The 13418-nt window shown below is 40.9% G+C and overlaps 1 protein-coding gene across 3 annotated transcripts in view; it reads left to right on the top strand.

The window, feature by feature from the left end:
- The window catches only part of MCPH1 (microcephalin 1), a 206916-nt gene that overhangs the window by 133544 nt on the left and 59954 nt on the right, over positions 1-13418 (top strand). The gene's annotated exons all lie outside the window — the stretch shown is intronic.

Here is a 13418-nt window from a genome sequence, read left to right as displayed (position 1 = left end):
CAGTGACTAGCACAAGCTGGAGGCATCCGCGTAGCGTTTGGTCTGAAAAACCAGCCTGCCTGCTGCATTAAGAATAGAGTGAATCAGAGCAACGATTAGCATTTTAGAAATGCGCACATTCTGGAGATGTTTCTCAGTAGCAAGGGGCAAGAACAAGAAATAGATTGAATATGCAGTGCATAGGAGAGGTCCAGCGCAACCCCAAGATAGCAGGCCTTCTACTTAAAGGGGTGAACTGCCCATTAGGTTTTTTCGGCTTTCAGTTTTTGGTGTTTTACAGGTATGGATTTACATTACTTTATCTGGGACTGAAGATCTGATGACCTACTTTGAAACTTTAAAATTTATTGCATTTGCCATGAAATAATTTCTCAATCCACTCACTCCACTAATCCCCTTCCCTCCAGTACCTTACCCTGTTCCCTCTTCTTTCAAGCATGCGGTTGTTAACCCATTACTAAAGAAACCTTTCCTGGACCCATCCAGTGCTACTAACTACAGACCACTTTCTAATCTCCCTTTCATCTCCAAACTCCTGGAACGCTGGTATATTCTCGACTAACCCGCTATCTCACAGCTAACTCCCTCCTTGACTGCCTAAAATGGGGTTTTCATGCTGTGCACTCCTCTGAAACTGCTCTTACTAAAGTCTCCAATGCTAAAAGGTGACTATTCTCTCCTCATTCATCTGGATCTCTCCACCGCAATAACTAGATTATTGCACTTGTCCATAAAAACACAAATAAATAAATGATACATACTGAATTTTTTATGCATGAAATTTTGTATGCATCTGTAAGTGAAGGCAACAGTCCCATTAAGTAGTTGCATCCATTGTCAGGTACATTCCTATGCAGGTTTTATTTTTAATGAAAATTTTGGGCATCTTATATAACATGCTGCAATCAGTTTTGATGTACTAGACCAGTGATGGCGAACCTTTTAAAGGCTGGGTGCCCAAACTAAAACGAAAACCCACTTATTTACCATCAAGTGCCAACTTGACAATTTAAACAGTAACTTATTGCTCTATGTTCTTCCACAACAATCAATCCTATTGGCCCCCTGAGTACATCAAGATAGTTGAAAGCAGGAGGGCAAATTCAGGCATCATTATAGCTTCTCTCCAGGTCTCTCTGTACTGGAAGAATCATGTGGCCTACAAAAGAAAATCTGGCCCTGTTCACACCTTCTCACTCTTTCTGCAGTTCTAATCAGTCAAGGATGTGTCATCTTAAAAGAGCATTGAGAGCAGTAGGAAGATTCCAGTCCTGTCTGCTAAACTCTGTCCTGGGGCAACAACCTGGGTGCCCACAAAAAGGGCTCCGAGTGCCACCTCTGGCACCCGTGCCATAGGTTCGCCATCACTGTACTAGACTATATTTAGACGATGGACTTGAGAAAGGTCTGATGCATTGAAACGCAGATTGGTTTATATAATTTTGTCATTGGTGTATCAATGTACCCACATGTTATATTGGCACTAAGCACTGTACACACTCTATACCTATATATCTTTTAAGTCTCCGGAACATATTGGTTTTATATCCAGCCACTTTGACTTAGCTGCTTATTTAGTGAGCATTGCCTGGTGTGTTCTTGTTTATTTTTCAGGAAGTGGTGAAGGAGAGCAAAAGACTGCATTTGCACAAATGGAAGAAAAGACGCAAACCAGTGGTTTGCTCTTCTTTGTACGCCAAAAAAAGGTCTTTTTAAATGATCCCGTAGACTCTTTGCCCATGCCATATTTGTCAGTAAAACTGTACTTAACTGTACAAATCCGCCTTCTTCCATTGCAACAACAAGCATCTCTCATCCATACCTGACAAATCTGACAAGTCTAATAGCACCAGGATTCATCTTAGGCTGGGTTCACACCTTTTTTTGTGCATATGTTGTAAGGACACATCAGGAGGATTCCGATGTGTCCTCACAATGTATTTCAAAGACATATCCCACTGCATGCCTATACAGTGGGATACATTGCCTGGGGACCATCCCCCTCTCCCCTGACTGCGGGGGAAGAGTGTACATCAGCAGCAGCCAGCAATTGGCTGCTGCCGATAACGGGGTGTTTTCCCAGTGATGTCACTGCCCTAATATGGACAGTGACATACCAGGTCCTCCCTCCTGCCGAGCGATGTATGCTTTCGGCGAGGCTGTGGGTAGAGATGCAATGCCCCACCGTTCCCATAGCTGTCCGTTGCCTCCGCCAAGCGCATTTGTGGTCCAGGCAGAGGCTGCACGATGTAAAGATGTGTTTTGTTACATCTTTCCATCCTGCTTTTTTTGGAGGTGTAGTAGCCAGACGGAGGCAACTATGCCTCCATCTGCCACTATTTGTCAATGTAAACGCTAATGTGGTGTGAACCCAGCCTTACACTCCCTCACAGTCTTCAAATGGTGGTTCCACAGGCCCCATTCTCCAGGCTATAGTCACTATTTTGACCTCTCTGTCATAGCATATTGATGTGCTCCACTGTAGTTATGTCGGCCAAATGAATAGCAACTTGCTCACCAGCACCTACTGGACCAAACCAGGCATGCTGGAATTCTGTGGATACATGACCTAAACAATATATTATAGTATTTAATATCATATGTTAGCAGTTGGCAGGTGTTTCACTTACAGTTCAATTCCTTTACATGAATCAATATTAGATACAAGCTTTGAATAATGTGCTGCTAGGAGATTTTGGGTATGGAAATCAGGGGATGGCAATAAGCAAACATATTAATGAACAGGGCCGTATCCTAAGTGGAAGCTTGTGCGAAAGTATGCCGCAGAATTGTGGCTCTGTGTTTATTGTTTGTTTTTGTCGCTTGTTTCTGCATTTAGACCATTGATAACCATAAAATGAAAATGTAGATTTTCCACTCCAGCAGTCACTTTCCATGGTCCCTACTGTGTGGCTTCCGCATTTGGTGAAAACACTTTAATGGGTTTAATGAGGCATTCTGGGCCAACAGTTTAAGGAGAAAATGAAGGTGTTTTGATCAAAAAAGCTGTCACATCTGATTTGATTCAGGAAGTGTGTGCCAGACCATGTAATTTTCACCTCCTTGCCCCGGACAAGTTGGCACTTCCTGGTAAAAGTGTAACCTCTCAGGATAGAAAGCGGCTGTACTGCTCTATTAGTTCAGGCCAGATTATGCAGTTACTGATTTGGGTCAAACTGTCCTAACTTTCCTCATGTGAATTCTCCACTCCATGCTGCTTGGCCAAGGGTTGCATAAACTAATCCCAAGTATATTTTCTAAGCAAGAAATCCCAGCAGTACATTTTCCTAGATTCTTTCAGCAGCCCTGTACTTCTTATGTACATTAAACAAATTGACTGTGGCAATCCCCTCTTCCCAATGAACTTTTCCCAGACCGATTTCCTTGTCATGACAGCATTCATTCCATAATACTGTAAAATGTTCTTTTCTCTGTGTGTGCTGCTTGTATGTGGATCTCCTGTCATGTATTATTCCTCGCACACAAAGTAATATTAGAACAAGCTGGGAAGATGCACAGTTCAAAGAATCTGTGGATGTGACAATTGGCAGTTATCCATTTAAAGGTTTGAGAATAAACCTAAGTTGTCTGTCTGCTTATGTGAAAGTTGCAGGTCAAGTAGACTGAACATCCAGTTCCTTCAGAGGATAGCTCATATCTGTCCACATTGGGAGCCAGTATTTCTCTCTGAAATATTAAAGTAACATAGATAAATTCTCATCTCACAACACAGAGCTTTAGACTCGTACACAGAATCCCCTTTGGTGCTGTATTTTGGAAATATCTTCCCAAAGATGTATAGAAGCATCATAAAGACATGGGGGGAAATTTATCTTTAGGCAGTGGTTTGCGCAGACGTCTATGTGTTAGACTGGTGGGTATCCGACAGTGTGATTTATAGTCCGGTGTATGTGGAGTGTTAAATTCCTTCTTCCTAGAGTATCAGCTGTGTGTGCTCTATGCGAGTAGACTGCACCAGTCGCACGTATGTTTAACATCTGCGCAATTTCTGCATTGTTGTAGGAAATTTGCTACAAGTAAAAGCAAAAACCTGTAAAAATGCACAAAAAATGTTAAAACTGTGCAAGACTTAGACAATTGCATGTGGAGAAAGGCGTGATAAAGGCGATTGAAAAAAGAAATTTAACCCTCATGTAAAAATCCCACACAGACCAGTCTGCGATTTGTAAACTAGCAACATGCAGGCTGCTGACAGAGTGCTTTGGCAACAATAATACATGAAACTATGCAGGAGAGTCACGGTCCCAAATATTCAGGGCATAGCTTTGAACGCACCAACCCTACCTATCCCACTCCATGCGTGCAACACCTTACAAGCCGCAGTCATGCTGTCTCCAACCCAACACTACAAGCAGCAGCCATATCTCCCGCAACATTCATGGCAATACCAACAACAATTCAGCAACCTCCGGCCATTATTCTGCAGAACCACATTACAATCCTCTGTCTATGGTGGCTGCCTCTGAGCAACAGCCACCGACCACTTTGCAGCCCAATCAATCCAGTGGCGAGTCATTTCCAGACATTAATGTGCCAACACGATGTAAAAAAAATTTCAAGGGCTAATATCAACATACATCAACACCATGTACCAAATGTAATACCGATGGACCCACATACATCACCTCCTTTGTGGTGTAGTTTTGTGATTTAATTTGCGTTCTTTTGAAAATTCTCGATGTATCCTTCATTGCACAGCCTTGTACACCCAAGTAAGTGGTTATTTTGCTGCATTGGCATATGTTTCCAGACATTGGGGGACATGTATCACTCCTATTCCTTTGTTTTTCTTTTTTTTTTTTGTGTGCGACTTTTCGCAGTTTGAGACTATTTAGGTGCAGAATCAAGCAGTGTACCAAAGTTCGCTTCCTCAAGGATTTAATGCAGTGTGCTGCATTTATATTTGTAGACCAGATGTTTGATCAACTTTTGCGACTTTTGGGCTCTGAAATTGTCCCATTCTTGCGCCTAATAAGTCCCAAAACAGAGCATGCTAGACCCAGACATAGGCTGCATTCAAACAGCTATATGGAGGACGTATATACGTTGTATATACGTCCCCCACAGACTGCAATGGGCGCATGGCGCTATACAGGAGCAGTACAGTGTGGTTCCATACCCCAGGAAAAGATAGGAAATGTCCTATCTTTTCCCAGAATACGGCCCCATGTTTCCCTGTTGAGAGGGGCGGGGGTGAGCAGGGGCGGTACAGTGGGCACATGTGAATGTAGGCTTACTTTTGGTAAACTACTATTTGGGACTAAAATGTCGCACACCACAAAAAGTCACAAAAGTGAGACTAAACAGCCAACTCCTCACATGTATCACAAAGGGAAAAATTTCAGATACATTGCAATGATTAAGTAGGCCTACTTCAGGTAACTTGAAAAACTGGCAGCTGAAAAACTATGATACATGTGCCCCGTTGCGTGACTTTAGAGGTTCATATTTTTCTCGCTTAAAAACACAGAACCAGCGTTTGTGAAAATTATACACCAAAGAGCTATATACGACCAGTGATGAATCTCCCCCATAAAGTGAAATGCAGTGGAGCGTCCCTCAATTGTTGAGATTGGTAAAAGCATAAAGTTGTACAGTAAAGATCAAGGTGGCCCTTTTATGGTTTCATATAATAATACTGCCATATGCAGGGGTGTCTACCAGAGAAAATCCAACTTACTGTAATAGGCAATTTCTGCAAATATAGAAGATTCTGCTACTTCTGACCGTTTGTCTATACTAGTCTAGGTAAAATAGCTCTGCAGGAGCCATTCATTGAATATCCTGGTCTGGTAACAACCAGATGTTTTACTTTTACATACTTTTTTTAGCATTTGAAAGCAAAGGAGTGAGATTGGTAGCAATTTCTTGATGGCTTCTAGTGTTTTCAGCAAACTCCCCCCAAGAGGTTGGAATCCATTATAAATTTCCTTCATTCTTTCTGTTAACACCTTCTCTGAATTTATGATTCACTAAGCTTCTTTATGAACTCCCACAGACTGTCCTCTGTAGACCTGGAAAGGAAGACTTCACTAAGACTTTCTAATTTTATATTGTCATAGTCTTGTAATTATTTGTTAAGCTATTACTTGATGTTATTTGAATATAGCCAGTCTTTTGCCTTGCTGAGGATCACAGAAATGTAGTCATTCACATCAGGAGATATTACATCCGATTGTTGGTGTCTGCAGCATGTAATAAATTCGGACAAACCCTGTAAATTCCATATTTTGTTTGAGACGTTTATACATTGACTTCCTAGTGTTTTGTGAGCATTATCCAACATATACTTGAGAAATGTAATTTTGTGCTTTCATGCCACAAAGTATTAATCCTGATAATGACTGGTATTTTCAGCACTGGAATGTGGGGAGAGGACGTGTAATAAAGAACAGACTCTGCAATCTCTGTGGTGAAGCAGGCTGTTTCCTACAATGTGATTTCTACAGTCATCAATTTGTTAAAGTGGTTGATCAAAGTTTAGTGGGGGTTTTTTTTTGTTATAACTTTGTTATGCAGGTAAGGGAATAAAAATTGTGCGGACTTCTCCCAAGTCTATATATTTAGATCGTACATCCAAGAGTCTGTAAATTTAAATTCTAAGCGTCATTTGGTACACCATCTTCTGTCAGATCGGTTCCTATTTTTTCTGTAGAGCTAATTTTGTTAAAGGAGATCCACAGTGTCATGTGAACTATATGTTTATTAGGAGTTCTGCTGCTGTAGTTTACTTAGAAAATTTACTTTTTTATTTTTATGTTACTGGAGTACAAGTGCTTCTGGGGCTCTGGCTATTACACACCCTCCTCTGTGAAATTTTGCGGCAGCACAGAGTATTTCTCGCTCAAAGTAAGGGGGAGAAGTTACTCATGGTGCATGTAATAGCCCTAGCCTGGAGGTGCTCTGGTGATGTCACCCAAAGCATTTATGTGTCATTAACATAAAAATAAAGTAAACTACAGGATCAAAGCTCCTAATAAACTCATATTTCTAATCATGCTGCTCTGACCTACCCATCGCCTTTAAAGGTTAATAAAGAGGAAATTTGATTGTAGATTTCCTTTAAAAAATATGTAAAATAAGGCTTTATGCTGTATTTTTAAAAGCTTGCCTAAGACAAACACAACATTCAACCAACAGAATCCTAATGTTCAGGACCTATGAATTGAATGCACAGATAACACATTCAGAGGGTTGTAATGAATGGCATAAACTACTCACAAAAATGTAGGCATATTTGACTTCTATGCCTTTCAGTGACTCTTCCAGTCTTTCTGTATCTAAGTTAAACCTGCTGACGAAAATCCAACACTCTAAGCTCAGTGGCCTCTCTCGTATGAGAACATGCTGCTTGAAGCCTCGCAATAGCGTGGTACAATTGCTAAATTTTTACATGTCATCTTGGTCTCATGATGTCAAAATGTGAACTGCAAGATGAGAAGGCCTGCCTTTCACTCACAAGCCAAATATCCTTTTTGGGAGTAATGAATTTGGAAAGAAACCTTCACACCTTTGGATATCCTAGACTTGGCTTAAAGGGGTATTCCGAGAACATGGACGTCTGACACAAAAACGCATGATGATATAAATAAATGAGTACAACAATATTCAATGTCATTAGTCACAAAATGAGGCTTAAATAGTTTGATTTTATGATTTACAAAATTTATGCCCTCTCTAAAGTAGGTGGAGTTATCACTAAGATGGCCGCCACTGGAAACTACAAGTTCCATGATCCTTTAGTTCTCAGTAACTCCTCCTACCTCTTGTGCTCTTCTCCCAGTGATGATGTAACAGACTGTGCTGCTCTGTTACCATAGTAATGATGTGTAACTGTCATCCCTGCACATCACCACAACATTGGCTATACTGGATGCACTTCAACCAACCGGCTACAGCCAAACGTAGTGGTGATCACATGACCTTCCCAGGCAGGTGCTGCACATGTGATGTGGACATGTGACCAGCCCATCTTCTGTCCTGTGTCTGCTCCGCAACGGACCACGCAGAGGAAATTAACGGACTGATTAAAGGGCCGCTTGCATTTTAATTTTTCATTACAGTCTATGTCACCAGCATTTTCTGCTAAGGGGAGCAAAATTTTAAATAACAACTAATTACACAATAGCTTATATTTTGATTACCAATTTGTTTATGAATTATGCTTATTCCTGGAATACCCCTTTAAGGCTATTTAAGATTGGAATCGGCTTGGGTGGGCATGGCTGGCTTTAGTAATGAACAAAGTCTAGTTGTTTAATGAGAGATATAATAACAAGTTATATAAATCTGTAACACTCGTTTGTTGAGACTAACCCCTTTAAGTCTTAAGCCAGCAGTCTTACATTACTACATTGTGTGGAAACTATAGGCAGAACTCTTTGTACTGAAGGAAATGGATGACATTTAAAACTAAGCACGGACATGTCGCTATACTAAATAATCACTCATAATAAACTATAATAAAGAAAATATGATAAACTAAATATCAGAAGGGGCTCAGCATTTGAAGACCGTTACAGTGGTTTACAGCAGGATTTTGACTGCAGGAATCCCCTTCTATTACAAATACAACAGCTTTTTGCTGGGGAAAATTTAATTGGATTTGTTACATATTTTGAATACATTTTTTATTTTTGTCCGTATCCTTACAGTATGTTCCTTCATTCCAAATTTGGTTTGCCAAAGTGCTGCCCTCGCTGCTTGATTCATTGCTCTGATCTTTTGTTTTTTCGTGTCTCCAAGAGGCATTTTTGTTGCCTCATATTTTGTGGGGAAAGAAAAATGCTGGATGCCTTAGGCCAGTGATGGCAAACCTTTTGGAGATAGAGTGCCCAAACTATAACCAAAAGCCACTTATATGTTGCAAGGTGCCAACATGACAATGTAAGCAGTAACTTATTGATCCCTGCTGTATCACAGTTTTCAATCGTATTGGTGTCCTGAGTTCACCAATACAATAGATAGATGATGGAGAACTTGGATTCAGGGTCCCCTGAAAAGGAACAATCAGGGTTCCCAGAGCAGATGATCCAACAATAATCTCTGTCTACGCTTTCTTGTTCCTCCTGTAGCCCTGGCAGCCAAGGATGTTGCTTTAAAATGGCACTGAGCATGGCACATCCTGGGCTTTATTGGACCGCAGGAGGAAGCCCTGAGTCCTGTCTGGCAAACTCTGTGCTGGGGTGATGGCCAGGGTGCCCACAGAAAGGGCTCCGAGTGCCACCTCTGCCTTAGGCTAATAGACCAAGATATCAGTTCCTAAACTGAATGTAAAGAAAAGTAAGTCAATAGTCATGCCTGCTTCCTATTTATTTAACCACTTCATTGCTCCAGGGACCAGACGTGTTCAATATAAATAAATTAATTTTACATACTGGAAATGTCTTGTTGGCATTAGTCCATTCAATATGTCGTTGACTTTTAGGATGGAGTGCCATTTGGATGCCATTTCCTCTCATAGGAAATTTTTCCTTTTCTAATACTTTGTTTCTATTTTCTATACATTTTTTAAGGAAAAAATCTGTACCCGAAACCTGATATTATACTGCATTGCTGTAATAAGCATTTTACTAGTATACAGAAGATACACAACAACAGATGTGGTATAATTTATACTAGAAATCAGTTCGGATACAAATGCGCCACTAAAGCCGAAGGCGGAAATCCTGACACAATCCTGATCACTAGTCCTGTGCATTCCCTGGAGTCTGTTGTACTTCTCTGGTTAGCAGGGTCACCATCAGGGGGAGTTTACTGGGACTGCAGTCAGTGGATAGTAGAGTGCTCCTGCAGTTACAGAACCCCCCTTCTCTCCCCATTGGAGACAGCTCTATATACTGCAGTGCACAGGAGAAAGGACTAGTTTTGCACAATGTTTCCATGTAAAGTTTGTGTACTCGGTTCCTGCAAGGGAATCCTCCGAGTAGAATGCTTTGAGTAGATGTGTCCGCAAAGCAGGAACCAATGTCAGGCAAATGCAAATTCTATGCAAATTCCATGAAGGGTTACTGTACATGTTGTGTATTATTGGCAGATTGGCTCCACGCTGCTAATCCACAGAAAATGGCAGTAGCAGTGTTAGTGTATGGGATAATTGGCTGTAGAGTTGTGAATTTTTGATCTGTAGCAAATAAGTGGTATGTTGCTTCTTCCTGTGGATGCCAGTATGGAAATCAACCTCTACACCGCACAAATCACAATGCAATAATCAGTGCATCTTGTGCATCAGAATCCAGCTGCCTGTCGGATTATTTCGACAGCTGCCTGTCGGGGTGAATCCAGCAGCCATTCCTATTCTGTGTTCAGATCCCCCCCCCCCCCCCCCATTTTATTTATGGTAAAGTATCGTTCTGATCATGAGTATTGTGATACTACACTAAGTATAGGTCTCATGCTTCAAATTCTGGTATTCATGCAACCCCAAGGAACAGTACTAAACTGTCCCTATGTAATACGTTTTGTTATGTTATAGTTACCAAGTAATAGTCTTTGTTATATTACAGTTTTTATGCGCTAATCATCACATCAATTAAAAACTCTAGAAGGTTTTGAAGGCCACAATTTTTTTTATAGCCTAGGTCCCATGATTTTGCCAGTCAGGGGCCCCAATATTCCTAGTGGAGGCCCTGCTGATAACTTACTGTACATGGTAACTGAATGGTAATTTAATGCTGAGGCAGAGACTGAAGATTTTTTCAACACTTAACCCTGAAAGTATCATGACAGGTTTGTGGTCTAGTGCAGGGGTTCTCAATCTACAGTCTGCAAACACCAGGAGGTACTCACTGCTGGTGAGAAACTTAGTTCTGTGTTAACCCTACATTAATACCTTCCTATGTATTTCATATAGAAGTTCATCGGTGGGCAGAATAAGCAGTAAAGCAAAGCTGTAAGCAAAATAAAAGAGTTTGCATGTTCTCTCCGTATTTGCCTGGGTTTCCTCGGGTCCTCCGGTTTCCTCCCATACTCCAAAAACATACTGGTAGCTCGATTAGATTGTAAGCCCCATTGGGAACAGGGAATGATTTGGCAAGCTCTGTGCAGCGCTGCGTAATCTGTGTGCGCTATATAAATAAAGAATTATTATTATTATTAAAATAAAAGTAAATGATGCATATCATATACAGAAAGCCCCCTTAATAACCGATGTATCGTTTTTTTACGGCGATCATTAAGGGTACTTCTTCTGATGCGGCGCATCAGAAGAAGATTTTGGGACACCGGGTCCTGCAAGTGCTGGTGTCGGGCTGTGATCTTACAGCCCAGACCCGGCACTAACAACCGGGATCGGAAAAATTCCGATCCCGGATGTTTAACCCCTTACACGCCGCGGTCAAGCATGACTACAGCGTGCAAGTGTGTCCCCCCACACACACCGGGGGACCCAATCCCTCCTGCCGCAACCCCGGGTTCCGACGAGTGACCCTATGCTTCCGGCTTTTTTCCCTGCCGGGTTCTGCCTTCCTGGCAGGACCCGGCTGTAAGTAACTGAGCATGCTCAGTTACTTACACTATACACTGCAATACAAGTGTATTGCAGTGTAAAGGCTTGAACAAGCGATCAGGTGATCGCTTGTTCAAGCCAATAAGTAGAAAATGTAAAAAAGTAAAAAAAAAAAAAAAAAATCCCATAATCTCCCCAATTATACATGAAATGCAAATAAAGTATATAAAACACAAAAACACGTACACATTTGGTATCACCACGTCCGTATCAATCTGTACAATAAATCTAAATCAATATTGAACCCGCTCGGTGAACGACATAAAAAAAAAACTCGAAAAACTTCCCATAATATACAATTTTTCATCAAACACCATCACAAAAAATGTTCTAAAAAGTGATAAAAAAAAGTTATGTTCCCTAATATGATATGACTGAAAAGAACAACTCTTTTCGCAAAAAATAAGCCCTCAACCAGATCTGACAACAGAAAAATGCAGAAGTTATGGCCCTAAGGCTACATTCACACGAACGTATGGGGGACGTATATACGGCCGCCGTATATACGGCCGATATACGTCCCCCATACACTTCTATGGGCGCACGGCACCCTACGGGAGCGGTACGGTGCCGCACCGTTCCGTACCCGGGAAAAAGATAGGACCTGTCCTATCTTTTCCTGTAATACGGCGCCGTGCACCATAGGTTGCTATGGAGAGGGGCGGGGGTGAGCTGCGCTCACCTCCTCCTCCTCTCCCCGTACACTGCCGTTGCCCGCTATGGTACGGTACGGGCGGGCAACGGCAGTGTGAATGTAGCCTAAAAAGTTGTCAAGGTATCACTGCAATCGTAGTGAACCAGAGAATAAAGATAAAATATTATTTTATATTTATTTCCAAAATAAAAATTGATGATTTTGTTTGTGTCCCCCTTGAAATAGTTAATAAAATCTCATGAATAAGCTTTAGACTCCCAAAATGAATTATCTATACATTGTATCTCATCCCGTACATAATAAGCCCTCATATGTTCGCATTACCAAAAAAAATAAAAATGTATAGGTAGTACAATGTGACAATACAAATCTGCTGTGAATGGCGCCTCCATTCATTCTACACTCGGCCATGCGCCCGTACAGAAGTTTACCGCCACATGAGGTATCAGTACATTCGGGAGGAATTGGGCATCAAACGTTGCAGAGTGTTTCATCATTTAATTTATTCTGAAACTGTCAGTTTTGGCCTAAATGAATGTATTTTCCAAAAAAATTCCATAGTTTCTAAATCTCAGGTCCATATTGTTTTAACCCATGTGAAACACTTAAAGGGTTAATAGACTTAATAGAAGTTGCTTTACATACGTTGAGGCGTGAAGTTTCTATAGTGGGGTAATTTATGGGGTTTTATTTAGGCCTTTCAAAGTCACTTGGAAGATGAGCTGTCCCTCAAAATGTGAGTTTTGGCAATTTTCATGAAAATGAGAAAAATCACACCTAAAGTTCTACACCTCATAACATCCTAGAAAAATGACCGGAAGCATAAAATATCATCCAAACATAAAGCAGACATTCCGTAAATGTTAATTATCAAGATTTTTGGGTGGTTTTACTTCCTGTCTGGAAAGCAGAACATTTCAAACTTGGAAAATGAAGAATTTTTACAAACTTTTGCCAAATTTTCACTTTTTTTTCAGAACGAAATGCAAAACTTATTACTTACATTTTATAACTAACACGAAATACAATGTGTCACGAGAAAACATTCTCAAAATCACCTGGATATATTAAAGCGTTCCGAAGTTATAACCAATTATCAGGAGACATGTCAGATTTGAAAAATCGAGTCTGGTCATTGAGCTGAAAACTAGTGTCGGTGATAAGGGGTTAAAATGATTTTTCCTTAACTGGGTTTCCAGTCAAAACACATCCATAGGATAGTTCATTTTTGGTTGA

This window comes from Engystomops pustulosus, chromosome 3 (genome assembly GCF_040894005.1).
Source record: "Engystomops pustulosus chromosome 3, aEngPut4.maternal, whole genome shotgun sequence".
Lineage (NCBI taxonomy): Eukaryota > Metazoa > Chordata > Amphibia > Anura > Leptodactylidae > Engystomops > Engystomops pustulosus.
This window is presented reverse-complemented; position numbering and strand designations above follow the sequence as displayed.